This window comes from Schistocerca cancellata, chromosome 1 (assembly GCF_023864275.1).
Source record: "Schistocerca cancellata isolate TAMUIC-IGC-003103 chromosome 1, iqSchCanc2.1, whole genome shotgun sequence".
NCBI classification, from domain to species: Eukaryota; Metazoa; Arthropoda; class Insecta; order Orthoptera; family Acrididae; genus Schistocerca; species Schistocerca cancellata.
The window spans coordinates 534,793,619-534,811,191 of record NC_064626.1 but is presented as its reverse complement, the minus strand read 5'-3'; the positions used below and the strand labels follow the sequence as shown (position 1 = coordinate 534,811,191).

At 45.1% G+C, this 17,573-nt stretch overlaps 1 protein-coding gene and 1 pseudogene across 1 annotated transcript in view; one reads left to right on the top strand and one right to left on the bottom strand.

Annotated features, from left to right (window-relative positions):
- Positions 1-17,573, top strand: part of LOC126179459 (ankyrin repeat domain-containing protein 29) — a 597,930-nt gene that overhangs the window by 94,331 nt on the left and 486,026 nt on the right. The window lies entirely within an intron of this gene.
- LOC126098021 (5S ribosomal RNA) lies at positions 4,905-5,022 on the bottom strand (annotated as a pseudogene).

Genomic DNA, 17,573 nt, shown 5'->3' with positions numbered 1-17,573 from the left:
GAGATCCAATGACTGTTAGCAGAATATGGAATCGGTGGTGCCCGCATCTCGTGGTCGTGCGGTAGCGTTCTCGCTTCCCACGCCCGGGTTCCCGGGTTCGATTCCCGGCGGGGTCAGGGATTTTCTCTGCCTCGTGATGGCTGGGTGTTGTGTGCTGTCCTTAGGTTAGTTAGGTTTAAGTAGTTCTAAGTTCTAGGGGACTGATGACCATAGATGTTAAGTCCCATAGTGCTCAGAGCCATTTTTTTGGAATCGGTGGGTTCAGGTGGGTAATACGGAACGCCGTGCTGGGTTTCCAACGGCCTCGTATCACTAGCAGTCGAGATGACAGGCATCTTATCCGCATGGCTGTAACGGATCGTCCAGCCACGTCTCGATCCCTGAGTCAACAGATGGCGACGTTTGCAAGACAACAACCATCTGCACGAATAGTTCGACGACGTTTGCAGCAGCATGGACTGTCAGATCAGAGACCATGGCTGCGGTTACCCTGGACGTTGCATCACAGACAGGAGCGCCTGCGATGGTGTACTCAACGACGAATGGCAAAACGCCATTTTCTCGGATGAATCCAGGTTCTGTTTACAGCAGCATGATGGTCGCATCCGTGTTTGGCGACATCGCGGTGAACGCACATTGGAAACGTGTATTCGTCATCGCCATACTGGCGTATCACCCGTCGTGATGGTATGGGGTGCCATTGGTTACACGTCTCGGTCACCTCTTGTTCGCATTGACGGCACTTTGAAGAGTGGACGTTACATTTCAGGTGTGTTACGACCGGTGGCTCTACCCTTCATTCGATCCCTGCGAAACCCTACATTTCAGCACGACCGCATGTTGCAGGTCCTGTACGGGCCTTTCTGGAAATGTTCGGCTGCTGCCCTGGCCAGCACATTCTCCAGATCTCTCACCAATTGAAAACGTCTGGTCAATGGTGGCTGCGCAACTGGCTCGTCACAATACGCCAGTCACTACTCCTGATGAACTGTGGTATCTGGGTACTGATTTCTCAGGATCTATGCACCCAAACTGCTTGAAAGTGTAATCACATGTCAGTTCTAGTATAATATATTTGTCCAATGAATACCCGTTTATCATCTGCATTTCTTCTTGGTGTAGCAATTTTAATGGCCAGTAGTGTATTTCCAGACTAGGGTTGGTGTCATCCTGCAGTACGACAGACGTCCGCCGATGGCAGCGAGAAACTACCGTATAGACCAAGTTCGGGGCGAGTCTTGCTCAGTGCACGTGCACACGTACCTTATGCCACGACGCACGGCCATAGGGACGTTATCATCTTAGCAGTACTGTACCAATTCTTATTCCATGTGTTTGTTGCTTGTTTCTGTCGGCAGTGTTATTCGAATACCACTGATCGTATTTCGTAGTTTTCTATAATAATGGAAATTTTACGAATAAGTCACTCCTTTTTTTCCCACCTCTAATAGAACGTTGAGCGGTTTTACAATTGATAAATGGGTTTGGTTAGATTTGAGCAACTTAATTTATGGCGACAGACATCGTCCCACCTGCCCTCCAGCAAGGGCGCTGATGACCGTGCTACTGACCGCCCCATAACCATCTATACAGGGTGAGTCACCTAACATTACCGCTGGATATATTTCGTAAACCACATCAAATACTGACGAATCGATTCCACAGACCGAACGTGAGGAGAGGGGCTAGTGTAATTGGTTACTACAAACCATAAAAAAATGCACGGAAGTATGTTTTTTAACACAAACCTACGTTTTTTTAAATGGAACCCCGTTAGTTTTGTTAGCACATCTGAACATATAAACAAATACGTAATCTGTGCCGTTTGTTGCATTGTAAAATGTTAATCACATCCGGAGATCTTGTAACTTAAAGTTGACGCTTGAGTACCACTCCTCCGCTGTTCGATTGTGTGTATCGGAGAGCACCGAATTACGTAGGGATCCAAAGGGAACGGTGATGGTCCTTAGGTACAGAAGAGACTGGAACAGCACATTACGTCCACATGCTAACACCTTTTTATTGGTCTTTTTCACTGACGCACATGTACATTACCGTGAGGGGTGAGGTACACGTACACACGTGGTTTCCGTTTTCAATTACGGAGTGGAATAGAGTGTGTCCCGACATGTCAGGCCAATAGATGTTCAATGTGGTGGCCATCATTTGCTGCACACAATTGCAATCTCTGGCGTAATGAATGTCGTACACGCTGCAGTACATCTGGTGTAATGTCGCCGCAGGCTGCCTCAATACGTTGTTTCATATCCTCTGGGGTTGTAGGCACATCACGGTACACATTCTCCTCTAACGTACCCCACAGAAAGAAGTCCAGAGGTGTAAGATCAGGAGAACGGGCTGGCCAATTTATGCGTCCTCCACGTCCTATGAAACGCCCGTCGAACATCCTGTCAAGGGTCAGCCTAGTGTTAATTGTGGAATGTGCAAGTGCACCATCATGCTGATACCACATACGTCGACGCGTTTCCAGTGGGACATTTTCGAGCAACGTTGGCAGATCATTATGTAGAAACGCGATGTATGTTGCAGCTGTTTGGGCCCCTGCAATGAAGTGAGGACAATGTTTCAAGCGCCAACTTTAGGTTACAATATCTCCGGATGTAATTAACATTTTACAATGCAACAAACGGCACTGATTACGTATTTGTTTATATGTTCAGATGTGCTAACAAAACTAACGTGGTTCCATTTAAAAAAAACGTAGATTTGTGTTGAAAAACATACTTCCGTGTATTTTTGTATGGTTTGTATTTAACAATTACACTAGCCCCTCTCCTCACGTTCGGTCTGTGGAATCGGTTCGTCAGTATTTGATGTGGTTTACGAAATATATCCAGCGGTAACGTTAGGTGACTCACCCTGTATACACATCCGCATTTACACTGTGCAAGCTACCTTACGGTATGTGGTGGCATGTACTTTGTGTATCAGAACCACTTTTTCCTTTTCGTGTTCCATTTACATATGCCTCGCGGATAGGACGATTGCTGGTAAGCCTCCGTGTGGGATCGAATGCCACATCACACATCTGTTACACAAGGCGAACTCTAGATTGCGGTTTATTGGTAGAATTCTGAATCGATGCAGTCCTTCAATAAAGGAAATTGCTTACAATACTTTGGTTCGTCCAGTCTTAGAGTATTGTTCGCCTGTATGGGACTCTTACCAGTTCGGTCTGATTCAAGAGATTGAGAAAGTCCAAAGAAGAGCGGCAAGATTCGTGACTGGTACACTTAGCCATCGCGGGAGCGTTACAAATCATATAGAAAGTATGAAGTGGGACACACTTGCAGACAGATGACGTGCTAAACGGAAGGGGCTGCTCGCTAAATTCCAAAATCGATCTTCGCCGAGGATGTAAAGCATGTATTATTACCACCAACTTTCATATCGCGCAGTGATCACAATTCAAAGATAAGGGAAATTAGAGCTCATTCTGAGGCGTTCAGACAGTCGCTTTTCGCTCGCGCGATCCGCGAGTAGAACAGATGGGAGTAATATGAGATGCTGGCCGGAGTGGCCGAGCGGTTCTAGGCGCTACAGTGTGGAACCACGCGACCGCTACGGTCGCAGGTTCGAATCCTGCCTCGGGTATGGCTGTGTGTGATGTCCTTAGGTTAGTGAGGTTTAAGTACTTCTAAGTTCTAGGGGACTGATGACGAAAGATGTTAAGTCCCACAGTGCTCAGAGCCTACAACGTTGGTTTTTGCAATGTACCACCTTGACTGGGGACTGATGACCTCAGAAGATAAGTCCTATAGTGCTCAGAGCCAATTTTAATATGACTTTGGCACGAATAGTGCCCTCCGCCACACACCGCTTGGTGGCTAGCGGAGTATGTATGTACATATAGATCATTATCTTGTTAAAAATTACAGGCATTGTGGCGTGTTAAAACTGTTGGTCGTAAGTTATGTTTCATGATACCAAATTTGAGAGCAAGTAACAGTGAAACAGATAGCTCGCCTGCGGCCGCCCCCCTCCCCCGCCCCCGCTCCCCCATCCTCTTCAACCGAACATTGGATCCACGCTTGTGCACAGTGAATGGCGAAGCTATTTATTCGAAGAAGTGTTCTTTTTTGTTGGGTGTAAGAAGTCCATCCGCGGCATTCAGCGGACCTTCGCACGCTGCTCCTGTGAGCGTGCGGTGCCGGCCGTCCGCCAGCCAGCGTGGCGTGTCCTGCTGCGGCTACGGCTGCCCCCGTGTTTCCGGCCCGTTTGCTGGGCTAAGCGGCGGCCGCCACGGCGGGCGGTTTTTCCGACCTGCCGGCGCCGAAGGCGCAGCAGTGGGGGAGAGGGCCCTGCGCTGGCGCACGACTGCAGGGGCACGGACACGGGACTGCGTTGCCAGCGGCCGCCGGGAACCTGGCGTGGCTTCGCGTTTTTGGCGCAAATGCTCGCTTCCGCCATTTCTTCCCCGTCCTGGTGACACTCTCGGCCCTCAGCCAACGCCGCTGGTAGGTGGTCCGACTTCTTAAAGCTGCTATTCCTTCACAAATCTCAAATACAAGACGCCACCAGCACGTTTATTACACTGATCCATCGAATTTGAGCTATGGCTCCAAACATCCGTAGCTTATCGGTCCAAAGTCCACCACCGTGTAAACTGAAATCGTGAAGGCCACATACGGCGGTTGGACACAATTGCGGAAACAGTACAAACACAACGCATTACGATCCCTAGTACTCCGTCTTCAGGCCACGAGTGGCCTACCGGAACCATCCGACCGCCGTGTCATCCTCAGTTACGATGCGGATAGGAGGGGCGTGGGGTCAGCACACCGCTCTCCCGGTCGTTATGATGGTATTCTTGACCGAATCCGCTACTATTCGGTCGAGTAGCTCCTCAATTGGCATCACGAGGCTGAGTGCACCCCGAAAAATGGCAACAGCGCATGGCGGCCTGGATGGTCACCCATCAAAGTTCCGACCACGCCCGACAGCGCTTAACTTAGGTGATCTCACGGGAACCGGTGCATCCACTGCGGCAAGGCCGTTGCCTACGATCCCTAGTACGGTTAGGAAAACCGTTGGCAATCGAAACAGCTTCCAGTTGTCTAAGAACGGTCAACTACAAGTTCTATATGGTTTTCAAGAGAATCTGATCCCAGTCTTCCTCCAAAATAGTGGCAAGTTAAGGAAACGATGATGGAGATGGAACAGCGACCACGCACTCACCTCTCCAAAGTAGACCATAAACACTCAATAATATTGGGATCTGGTGACTGTTGGCCCAGGGAGACGCGATAATTCATCCACACTCTCACAAAACCAATCCTGTGACATGCGATCTGTGTGAACAGGAACCTAGTCTTCTTGGAACACATATTCATCATTGGGGAACAAACTGGTACCATGAGATGTAACTTATCAGCCAAAGCGGTCACATAATCGTTGACAGTAATGCGACCTTGCAGAGTTACCCACGAAATTGCAAATTTGTGGTAAGTTCCATTGGGGCCAAACTGATGAGGTCACCGGTCTCTAGGCTTCCACACGACTTAGTCTAACTTTGACTTAACGCTGCGGACAACACACACATACATGCCCGAGGGAGGACTTGAACATCCGACGGCGGGAGCCGCGCGAACCGTGGCAAGGCGCCGTAGACCACGCTGCTAGTAACCCAGGTACCCATGGAATACCATGACACGGCTGCCCAAATTATCGCCGAAACCGGGCCATATTTCGCTCTTGGAACTTAAACTCGGTCAGTATCTGGAAACAGAATGCAACAAGACTTATCCGATCAAATGACTTTCTTCAATTGCTCCGCAGTAGAGGTTTTATGATTTCGGCACCACGTTTTCTTCTTACGGGCATTTACATCATTGATAAGTGTTTTTGAAATTCCAGCTCGCCATGCAAATCCCTGCCTCTCGAGCTCCTTTCTGTATTGTTTTCGTGCTGACTGCGACATTCAGTTTTGCAATGACTTTGCAACTGCCGTCAGTCACGATCACTCAACACGCACGTTCGTCCGCCGTATGCCTCAGCGGATGTTGTTTTTCCGCGTCCCCTGTGAGCGGTATAAATCTTCGATATGCTGCGTCTTGAAACACCTAATACTGCGGCTACATTGGTTGCGGAGCAACGTCCTTGCCGCAGTGGATACACCGGTTCCCATGAGATCACCGAAGTTAAGCACTGTCGGGCGTGGCTGGCACTTAAATGGGTGACCATCCAGGCCGTCGTGCGCTGTTGCCATTTTCCGCGGTGCACTCACCCTCGTCCTGCCAACTGAGGAGCTACTCGACCGAACAGAAAACCATCATAACAACCGGGAGAGCGGTGTGCTGACCACACGCCCCCTCCTATCCGCATCCTCATTGAGGATGACACGGCGGTCGGATGGTCCCGATGGGCCACTTGTGGCCTGAAGACGGAATACTGGTACATTGGTTGCGGAAGCAACCACCATACGAGTACCGACAGCTTTCCTATGTTGCAAGTCAATTAGCTCCGACATAACGCATTCGCAACTACGCAGAACACTGTCCTCAACACGACAGACACTTGTAACATATTGACGACATTCCACAGGCGTCGTTCGTGGTCAAATAAACAACGGCGCAACCTCCAGGCTTGGCTAGCATGTGCATTTATGTTCAAGCACGCATTTCCCGCCGTGTCCCCCTGTTTTCGTTCAATCCATGTATTATACATTTGATCCCGCAGAAAGGTTCTTACAAAATTCAGAACCACCAAGAAAGTATCTCATTTAACTCTTCGCGATCCATTTTTTATTCACTGCGTTTAGATGCGAAACAACTTCCGGAGAGTAAAACCGAATTTCGGACCCAGTCTTTCATTTTCGTGTTTGCATGTTAAGGTCTGAGGCGGTTTTGCTACACCTGTCGAATATGGTGTCTGAAATCAGCTGTTCCGTTTCCTGATTTAGGAAGCGCAATGGATCTTCCTCCCGAGTTAATTGTTAGAAATAGACATTTTCATGATAGGGCTAACTTTTCTGCTTTTCTGTCACTGCATAAAACGTCACTCCGTCCAGATTAGCTGAAAATTTGTAAAAACAAGACGTAACTTGACAAACTAAGAACATTTCAGAAACGGTTGTGCGATTACATGGAAGCGAAAACTGATGATAGAAGTGGGAAACCGGCAGCTAGAATCGATGTTGCTAGTATTTACACGACCGACCAGATGTGCGATTGGGAAATCTGGTTTATGAAATCCAGTTTTGGAAGCACCGTATGCAAATAGTGATCGTTGCCGGATTTGACCGAATTGACCGGACACAGCACACACTTCAGTCTGTACCAAAGATGTTGCATGGCCTTCATTCTTCTGTCATGAACGGCGTATTCCATCAGATCCAATTGTTTTCTTCTAACCACGACGGAATGGGTCTTTCTTTCTAAACACTATCATATTACCTTTATGAATTTTCACTCTCCAGCGGCCGTGCAAAGCCATTTCTCCCTAATATCATTTCTTCCAAGAGTGCTAGTACCGCAAGCTATGTTGCAGAATTTCTGTAAAGTTTGGAAGGTAACGAAAGTATTGGCGGAAGTGGGGGTGTCACAGCGGATCATGAATCGTGCGTCGATAGCTAAGTCGATAGATCACTCGCCCGCGAAAGACGAAGGTCCTGGCTTCTACTCTCGTTTGTGATTGTGCCAGAAAGTTTCAGAGGCATATTACGTTGAATCGGGATGTGTGAGATTCCAAATTGTCCTCACAGAGTGACAAACACGCTGTTGTGTAGAAATTGATCGTATATGCACGGGCTGATTTTGCCATCATTCAAAACTAAAGACAGTTCACTCGCTACTCTGCTTCACTAGCAACCCAGCAACATACAGAAGCTCGTTGGCCACGCATGCGGCACATTTGCAGATACCAGATGCTGCCTCATGTACCGCGACTCTACTACCCAGTGACAACGTTGTTCTCGCTATTCTTAGATGACGTCTCGCTTTTTTTATTGTTATCTATCACTTACAGACGGTAATACGACTACTGAAACAAATAATGACACAACTGAATAGGGTTGTTAACTTGTCACGCTGGTCACTTCTCTTATTTATATTTTCAGTTGTTCTTGATAATCATCTCTCCAAACTAAAGTGTATCAACAGGTACATTTTACACTGAATTGTCAAAGAAACTGGTATAGGTATGCGTATTCAAGTACAGAGATATACAAACAGGCAGAGTACGGCGCTGCGGTTGCTAATGCCTATATAAGACAAGTGTCTGGCACAGTTGTTAGATCGGTTAGTGCTGCTGCAATGGCAGGTTATTAAGATTTAAGTGACTTTGAATGTGGTTTCATAGTCGGCGCACGAGCGATGGGACACAGCGTCTCCGAGGTAGCGATGCAGTTGGGTTTTCCCGTACGACCATTTGACGCGTGTACCGTGAATATGAAGTATCCGGTAAAACATCAGATCTCCGACATCGCTGCGGGCGGAAATAGATCCTGCAAGAACTGGTCCAACGACGGCCAGGGAGAATCGTTCAACGTGACAGAAGTGCAACCCTTCCGCAAATTGCTGCAGATTTCAGTGATGGGTCATCAACAAGTGTCAGCGTGCGAACCATTAAACGAAACATCATCGATATGGGCTTTCGAAGCCGAAGGCTCACTCGTGTACCCTTGTTGACTGCGAGATACAAAGCTTTACTCCTCTCGTGGACCCGTCAACACCGACTTTGGACTGTTGATGACTGGAAACATGTTGCCTGATCGGAGGAGTCTCGTTTCAAGTTGTATCGAGCGGATATATTCCGACAACCTCATGAATCCATGGACACTGCAAGCCAGCAGGGGACTTCCAAGCTGGTGGAGGCTCTGTAATGGTGTGAGCGTGTGCAGTTGGAGTGATATGGGACCCCTGATACGTCTAGATACGACTGTGACAGGTGACACGAAAGCATCGTGTTTGATTATCTGCATCCATTCATGTCCATTGTGCATTCCGACGGATTAGGGCAATTCCAGCAGGACAATGCGACACATCACACGTCAGAATTGCTACAGAGTGGCTCCAGGAACACACTTCTGAATTTAAACACTTCCGTTGGCATCAAACTCCTCATACAAGGACATTATTGAGCATATCTGGGATGCCTTGCAACGTACTATTCAGAAGAGATCTCCACCCCGCGTACTCTTGCGGATTTATAGGCAGCTGTGCAGGATTCATGGTGTCAATTCCCTCCATCACTACTTCAGACATTAGTCGAGTCCATGCCACGTCATGTTGCGGCCTTCTTCGTGTTCGCTGGGGCCCTATACGATATTAGGCATGTGCACTAGTTCCGTTGGCTCTTCAGTTTAAAACATGTGTTGAAATTAATAACGATGTGGCAAGTAATTACTAGGAAGCACTGTACCATAAATCCAGTGTATTAGATGAGCCGATAGTACGGTGATGTCACATACGCTACAGTGCAGAGATTACTTTAGTAGTATGTAATAAATATTTAATATATGATCATCAAGACAACAGGTTTAATAAGGAAATAAATTTCGTGACGAATGAGAAGGTAACATAGAAATAAAATTCTACGACCACTCATTATTCTGTCTTTGACTAAAATGTATCCTAACTTCAGCGGTAATTGACAAGCCGCTCGATTCGTACAGTATGCACGGAAGTTCCCCTCTGCCTTGACCGAAACATTGTGACCACCATCTTAACAGCGTCTTGGTTCCTCGACAAGTGTTTGTTGGGTCAGCAGAGGTAAGTGGCACCAGAAGTCTACGCACTGGTCGCTCCCGTAAATTACTGGCCGATGGTTTGTGGGCGCGGAGATAGGGACCGATACCGTCCCAGATGTATTCTATAGGATTCAGATCAAGCGAATCTGGTGGCTGGGCATTACCATGGGTGTATTATCATGCTCCTCAAACCACTGTAGCACAATTCTGGCTTTCTGATACGCACAGTGGTCCTGCTACAAGACGCCGTATGAAATAAGTGACAGCAAAATTTGTACCAAAGATGTTGAATTGCGAGCAAAATCATCGGCACCTGCAAGTTGCTCAGGAGTCGCTAAATGAAATCAACAAGGCTGCAGATTTGCTGAAATGTGTCATGACAGGTGACGCAACTTGGAAGTACGAGCATGACTTCGAAACTAAAGCTGAGTCGTGCCGGAGGAGGCATTCTGGATCGCCAAAATCGAAAAAAAGCTCGAATGCGAAAGTTCTGCTCAGGTTACTTCGATTTTAACTTCCCAAAAGATCAAACGACCAATAAGGAGTACTACGTACAAGTTCAACAGCGTTTGCGGGAAGCAATCCAGAAACAACTCCCGGTCTTGTGGCGAATCAATTCATGGCTTTTGCACCACGATAATGCACATGCTCACATTCCACTGCTTGTTTGAAGTTTTGGCGGAAAACAACACTGTAATGACGCCATATCTCTATATTCGACAGATTTACCCTGTGTAACTTTTTCTGTTTAAAAAAAAAGAAGAACCTTAAAAGGGCAGTCGTTTTACAAGCTTAAGTGGGATTAAAAGCGCATCACTGAAAGAGCTGAGTGCTTTCCCAAAGATAGCAAGATGTCGGGATTGAAAGAAGCGCTAGCTATTATCTAATGGGAACTATTTTCAAGAAGACAACATTAATGTAGACGAATAAATAAATTTATTTCCAAAAAACGAAAATTCCCGATATTTTTTGAAAACACCTCTTATATGCGATGCCATGTGCTACGAAATTTCACCCCTAATGTCGGAATCGGTTACCAACAGGTTATTTCTCTTATTACACTATAAAAAGTGTGCTTCGAAGAGTTAAATGATGTTAAATCTCCAGTCGTGTATGCTTGCCGATTTCCTACGACCTACTGTTCTGAAAAACACTGAGAACAAATATTCAGTGACAGTGCATAACTGGGAGGTTGAAAGCCTTCAGTGGAAACTGTCAATGGAAATTAGCACCAATACGTCCTAAGCTGCCGTAGTAAGTAATAATTTAACTTTGTACATAACTTGCAGAATAACTATCACTGAAGGTACTAAATGTACCTTCTCTTTCTTTTGTCACGGTGTAGCTTCCAGCAGTGCACAGCATGATACTTTAAAAATAACCGTCAGCCTCTGATATCGTAGTATGAAGACAAGCCTGTAATACCCCGAAACTATTTATAAAAATCAGCTGTTTCGATATGTAACCGCTCGCAACTATCTGTAGCTTTAAATCATGTAATATTCGAAGGGCGCTCAATAACTAATACAAGACTTTTTTTCTCGCTCATTTTCGGTTGGAAAATGCAGGATTTGTTGTGGGACGTCGTTGAATATTCCCGTTTCAGCCCCTGTAGTTTTATGAAGTTATGACAGATGGCGGCTTTTTATTATATATATATAAGAGGTGGAGCCCCTCCTCGCCCACACCGGCATGATGGCCAACACAAAAGGTCTACTGCCATCTCTGCAGTGAGGTGTCGCAGGATGTGGGTACTGCGATGTTTGCGAACGTCTGGTTAAGGTTAGCCATTAATACGCGCTCATCTGGAGATAGATTCGGTCAAAAGTCGAATGAAGGGTTGCGGTCTGAAGGGCAGTGGAAAAAAAAGTGCCAAGGCAAGAGCCAAGGGGAAAAAAAACCTTGTGTCGGGTAGTGAGAGCAGTAGCGGATGTCTTTCTGCCTGCGACAGGTCATGCAAGGGTAGGCTTTGTTAGTAGTGGGTATCATGCATGTCGGTAAGTTTGACGTTATGCGGTGCTGTTACTCGGCGGCTGCCGCTGGGTGCGGTGTTGAACTCTGTCAGCGTCAGCATACCTGTAACAGGTTCATCATTGTTTTGTGTCCGATAGGTCATATGTCAGATGGACAGTGTAGGGTGATGTTGACGATTTGTTTTTGCGTCAGTGGGCGAGCTCGTCGGTTTCCGAGTTGTAGCCTGTTGGTCGGCTTTAACAGCAGCTGGCATATCCAGTCAACGTTGCTGATATGCAGGGGCGTGTCGATGTTTGTCGCTTGTGGGTGTATGTTAGCTTGACGTAGGTGCTTATGACCTAGCTAGTAGTGTCTCTGGTATTCACTAAAGTGAGGTGTCGCAGGATGTGGGTACTGCGATGTTTGCGTACGTCTGGTTGTCATAACAGATGGCGGCGATATACGTAATCCTAGTAAAGGCGTATATAACAGAGGTGTGTTCAAAGCAGAGATTCGTAATGTTTTGCGGAAAGCCAGATCAGCACAGATATTCATAGCCGCTTGCGGAATGTCTACAGAGACCTGGCAGCGAACAAAAGCACGGTGAGCCGTTGGTCGAGGCATGTGTCATCGTACCAACAAGGTCGCCCATCCTTGTGAGATCTCCCGCGTGCTGCACTGCCGCACGTAGTTGTCACTCCTGCAGTACTGGAATGTGCGAACACTCTTGATTCGAGGCGATCGACGGGTCAGAATCGAACACGCCGCTACTCGGCTGGACGTCTCTGTTGGTAGTGCTGACAAACTCGTCCACCAGTTGGGTTGCTCAAAGGTGTGTGACTGCTGGTCTCCTTACCGCCTAACAGAAGACATGTGAAGGGCAACGAAGGACTATCCTTTTCTGCTAGTGAAGCACGGGAAGTAGTACGTGGGTGATGCGAAATTTATTGATGCAGCAAGACGTTGGTCTCGATGTCGACGAGTAAAATGGTACTATGCGGGAATACAGGCCCTCCAAGTAAGGTGGCGTAAGGCCGTCGCATTGAAAGTACATTATGTTGAAAAGTAGGGTTTGATATAAAAAGAGTGGGAAATAATGTGGTGTATTTGACTACTGAATAACACCAACCTGCTTACAGAAGAAGTGGTGTTTTGCATTACTTATTGAACGCCCCTCGTAAAATCACAGCTTTCAAAAATGTCCTTAATGGAATACCCGAATTTACTAAACTGCGCTATTAAGTTTTCGCTTACCGCTGGAAATTGCAACCACTTTAGTTACTTGGTTATAAATGCAATCATTACCTAAGTCGCAGAACGTTACTAACGCTTTTTAGCCCAACAGATGCGGGAGAGTGGAATACATTGTATCATTTGTCATGTCTTGTAGTATGAAACTGCAATTCCTGACAACAGTTGCTATGTAAAATATTTATTCGGCACTCTTTACAAGCACTGAAAGTAAGTAATGGTATTTAAATTTGCAGACTGTTTCTGTCTGCTATGTCTGAGAGTTTCCATCGGATTGTGCATATCAGAAGACGAGTATCTGGCATTAATCTCGGAATCATAATAGGAAATTTACGAAAGGAATATTAAAATGGGAAGGAAATGTAATGTATCTTGGTGGAAGTTTATTGGATGCAGTGACTTCTCGACAGCACGATCGATTAAGGGTCTCGGGCGTCGTGTACGGTATATGCCTTAAACAAGCTGCGGAATACAATGGAGAGTGGTGCTCCATAATCAATAAAGCTGGCGTGTCGCCCACCTGCCTATTGTGTAGGCGGGCTCGCATCAGTCACGTTAATGTCCCGCCCGTGACAAGCGGAGCTGGACACGCCAGCCAGGCAGTACTGTATGGACGCCCCGCACTGCGTAGACGGCACGTCTGAAAGAATTACGGAATGAGGCGAGTCTGTAAAGCGCTGCGGCTGAATCTCGATTAACGGGAGAGGGGAGGCAGAAGGCGAAGCCGGCCGAAGAGACCTGTTGCTGCCGTGTGTATAGTGTAGGCATGCTGAATGCTTAAGAATACCTGTGCTCCGAAGAAGCGTACTGGTTTCTCGTTTATATGGATCACACGTGTGGGAGAACCCACGAGATACTGATTGAGATGCGAAGAAATGAGGGAAGTACATCGATATCGGGACGTCAGCACGTGAGAACAATGGAGAAACAGGATTCAGCACGCATCACGACGAGAAGTCAAATATTCAGCTGGAGAAGAATCTCTCGGAAGTACACTGACGGAAAAAAAAATCCCAGCACCAAGAAATAATAAATGTAGAGTAATGAAATTTCGGGAATACATTTGTCTAGGTAACATATTTAAGCGATTAACACTGTAAGATCACAGGTTAATGTAAGCGCAGAAAAGCTATTTCAAATGTGAATTACTGGTACGTTAATAACTATTGCAACCGCTAGAATGTTGAATGCAAGCATGCAACATGAATGCATTTCCTCTTAGCAATTTTATTTTATCGTTTAATTTTTCTTTTCTCGAACTTTGAGCTGATAAATCATTTTCACTTGCTACAGAAACAGCTGTCTTAGGACACACATCACGAGTCTTTCTGTTTATACTACTGCTGGTTGTATTAGTGCTGGAATTTTCATTCATGGTCAGAACATGAAAGTAATGCATAGGCGTTACTTCAAATGAAGACAACAGGCTGCATTAAAATTTAATTTACGCAAATTTTTTTGAATTAGGCCCAGACATATTTTATCTTTATTATATTCAATTTTTACATTAATTTCTTTGAAAATAGACCAAACTAAGGCTCAACATACTGTATTTATCGGTATTTTCATAAAAATCACAAAAAGGAAAGGGAAAGGCAAAATATAGGCATGCCGTTATTACTTCATCAAAATCTGGGAAACTTAAAACAGCCTTATGTTAATTTTTTGACTGATTTGTTTGTTTGAAGCCCCAGGTGGAGGAGAACAGATTTATTCTGTTAAATGACTCGTGGGGAGGACAAACAAATAAATTATACGACGAGATTTTTAAGATGAAAAAGGATTGCGATCGTGCGCTATTAGTGATACTACGATAGTGCGAAACTGCAGTGTGTATTTTTGTCGTCAGGCAAAAAATCTTATCACAAATCTTCAAACCTGCTCTTATCAAGAGAAAAAAAGAAACCACATCCCGAGAACACTGTATCAAAATACATTCAACTGTACTTAATTGCCAGTGTTAGGTGAGATGATGAGTTACGTGTGGTTTGCTGCCAGACTGTGCGGTGAGGGATAATCTTTCATGAATGTAAGCCAGGTTTGTTTTTCTATAGCAATTTCAAAACAACAACCATGTCACTCGAAAAAATGCGACGTTTACAATGTGTGCAGCACGCCGAGAAAATTACTGCTGCCCCTATTTTCACGATAAATATCACTCCAGCACATGCAAATCATCAATTGTAAAATAATGACAGCATCTAATTTTATCTACGATATTCTCGTGAACAGCTTACAACCGCTTCCTGGGAAGTTACATGCAATCCCAAATTTCGTGCGTTTTATGAAAATATTAACAGATACGATATATGGAACATTAATTATGTTTATTTTCAATGTAAGTACCGTAAAATTGAAAATAAATAAGGTAAAGTAATTTCCACATATCGACTCGAACCCGCGACCCTCAGCTTGTTATTCCACTATGCTACGCACTGCTAAAAACTCTGCTATTATAAATTTGCTTATGCTTCTCCCGACCCGCGCCAAAAATTAATTTTTTTTAAATGCTTGGCCATTTGGAATCCCACTCCGTCACTTTCATTTCTGATGGAGCCCTGCATATACCATAAAAGTTGGAAGAAATCGGTGATGACGAGTACACGCGCTCCCATAGTGAGCTGCCCCAGCTTAAACTTCTGTTTTCTTCGTCCCCTAGTGAGATGTGGCTATCTTTTCAGCTTACAAAACAGTTTGGATATATTAGCTACATTTAACATACGGCAACGTGTCATCTAAAATGAACCGAACGTAAAGTAGCTATCGACCACATTTTTCGCTGCAAACCCTTCAAATTTTTTACTACAGACTATTTGGAAATTAAGTATGATAGTAACTATGACCAATTTCGAAAATACAGACACTTCATCTTGTAGCTGTGATATGAAACTACTATTTAATATAGGAAAGAAATCAGTTTTATGTGCTTATTAGTTTTCTCGGGATCAAATGTGAGGTATTAAACACATTAGTGAAGAAGACGCGCAAATAAGAGACAAGTCGTTTTCAGTTTTTTAAAGAAAAAGAAGAACCTCTACCGAAAACCTGTCACCAGAAGTCGATTTAGATGTGCTTTATTTACACACAGCATTTTTTTTCAGTTAATGAGTTTTCATTGTTCACAGAAAGAAAACCGAATTTCACATTTTTCTCGTGTATAGCTATCAGCCGCTTCGTGGGAACCGCTCGTTACTTTGCTGTTGTCTTTTCTCTACAGTACTTCAAACAACTGTTTACGTGTAAATAAGTCCAGCAGCCAAAATTCACAGTTAAGAAAATAAACACAATGTATCTGTTCGCCTTTGGCTTCAAAAACAGCTATTTACTCTGTTTCAACGTGGCAGATTTCACGCATGCGCACAGAGTTCGGCGCACGGATTGGAGCTGAGTTTGCTCTCTATTCTGTGCCTATGGTTTCGTCTAATCCACCGAATGTTTCTCTACATCCATATAAAGACGAGCTAGTGGTTCGTTCTAGCTGACTGGGCGTTCGACTACAAGGAAAAACTAAATCTGTGAGCAAATGTTTTCTTCTATCTACTGCAATGGTTCTCATATTTATGGGAATCAAGCCATACGTCAGCGACCGACAGTCCATTTCCGGCAATCAGCTCATTTGGGAATCTCGGCTGATCTGTATACAGGGTGTTCGGAAATTCCCGTAACTTAACTTCTAGGACTTATAGAGTGGGGGTGAGTACACAATATTTTGAATAGGAACACATGTCTCGACGACGATTTCAATTTAGATGGGTAACGATTCGACAGACATATGCTGAGGGAAAGAGAGAAGTCTCAGAGCTGCACGTCTTGGTATGCAGTAGGGCTGACAGGATGACGTGTACAATGCCCGTAACAATTTTGGTGGTCGTCACATCAAGCCGCTGTTGTAATGCATCAAAATTGTTCTATACATAAGGTATGCTAGGTTCTTTTTTGTTCTGTAATAATGTAAACACGTAATTTTTAAGTCTTAATACAAACAAATGTGCTTAAAAGATGAATGGAAATTCATTATGTTTTCTTTCGAATTGTTGCTTAATAACTGTACTGCGTCACGCCTAACTCAGTTCCTCTAGCAGAAGTGGATGAGATAACATCTGAAATGAAACCGTCGTAGAATGGAAACGGTCTGTTTCCTGACGTGGATTCCTATTCAAAATACGTATTATGTACTCATTCCCCTTTACAAATCCTAGAACTTTCTGACCTTTTACATAGATCAGCACGACAAACGCAAATCGATCGACACAAGAGATGAGCTGATGGCCAAAATTGGCTGACGTTCACTGAAGTATGGAAAAATTTTAGAAATTTGCGGTAAGTTTCTGTGAGACCAAACTGCTGAGGGCCCTAGCGTTACGCACTACTTAATCTAACTTAAGCTAACGACAACACACACACCCATCACCGAGGGAGGACTAGAACCTCCGACTGGAGAAGCCGCGCGAACCGTGGCAAGGCGCCTAAGACCGCGCGGCTATCCGCTGACGTACAGCTTGACTCTCACAAATATGAGAACCATTACAGTAGAGAGAGATGTAGTTTTTCCTTGTAGTTTAACGTCTAGGCAGCTGGAACGAACCACTGGCTCATCTTTATACACATGTAGGGAAACATTAGGAGGAGTAGACAAACTATAGGCACAGAATAGAGTATA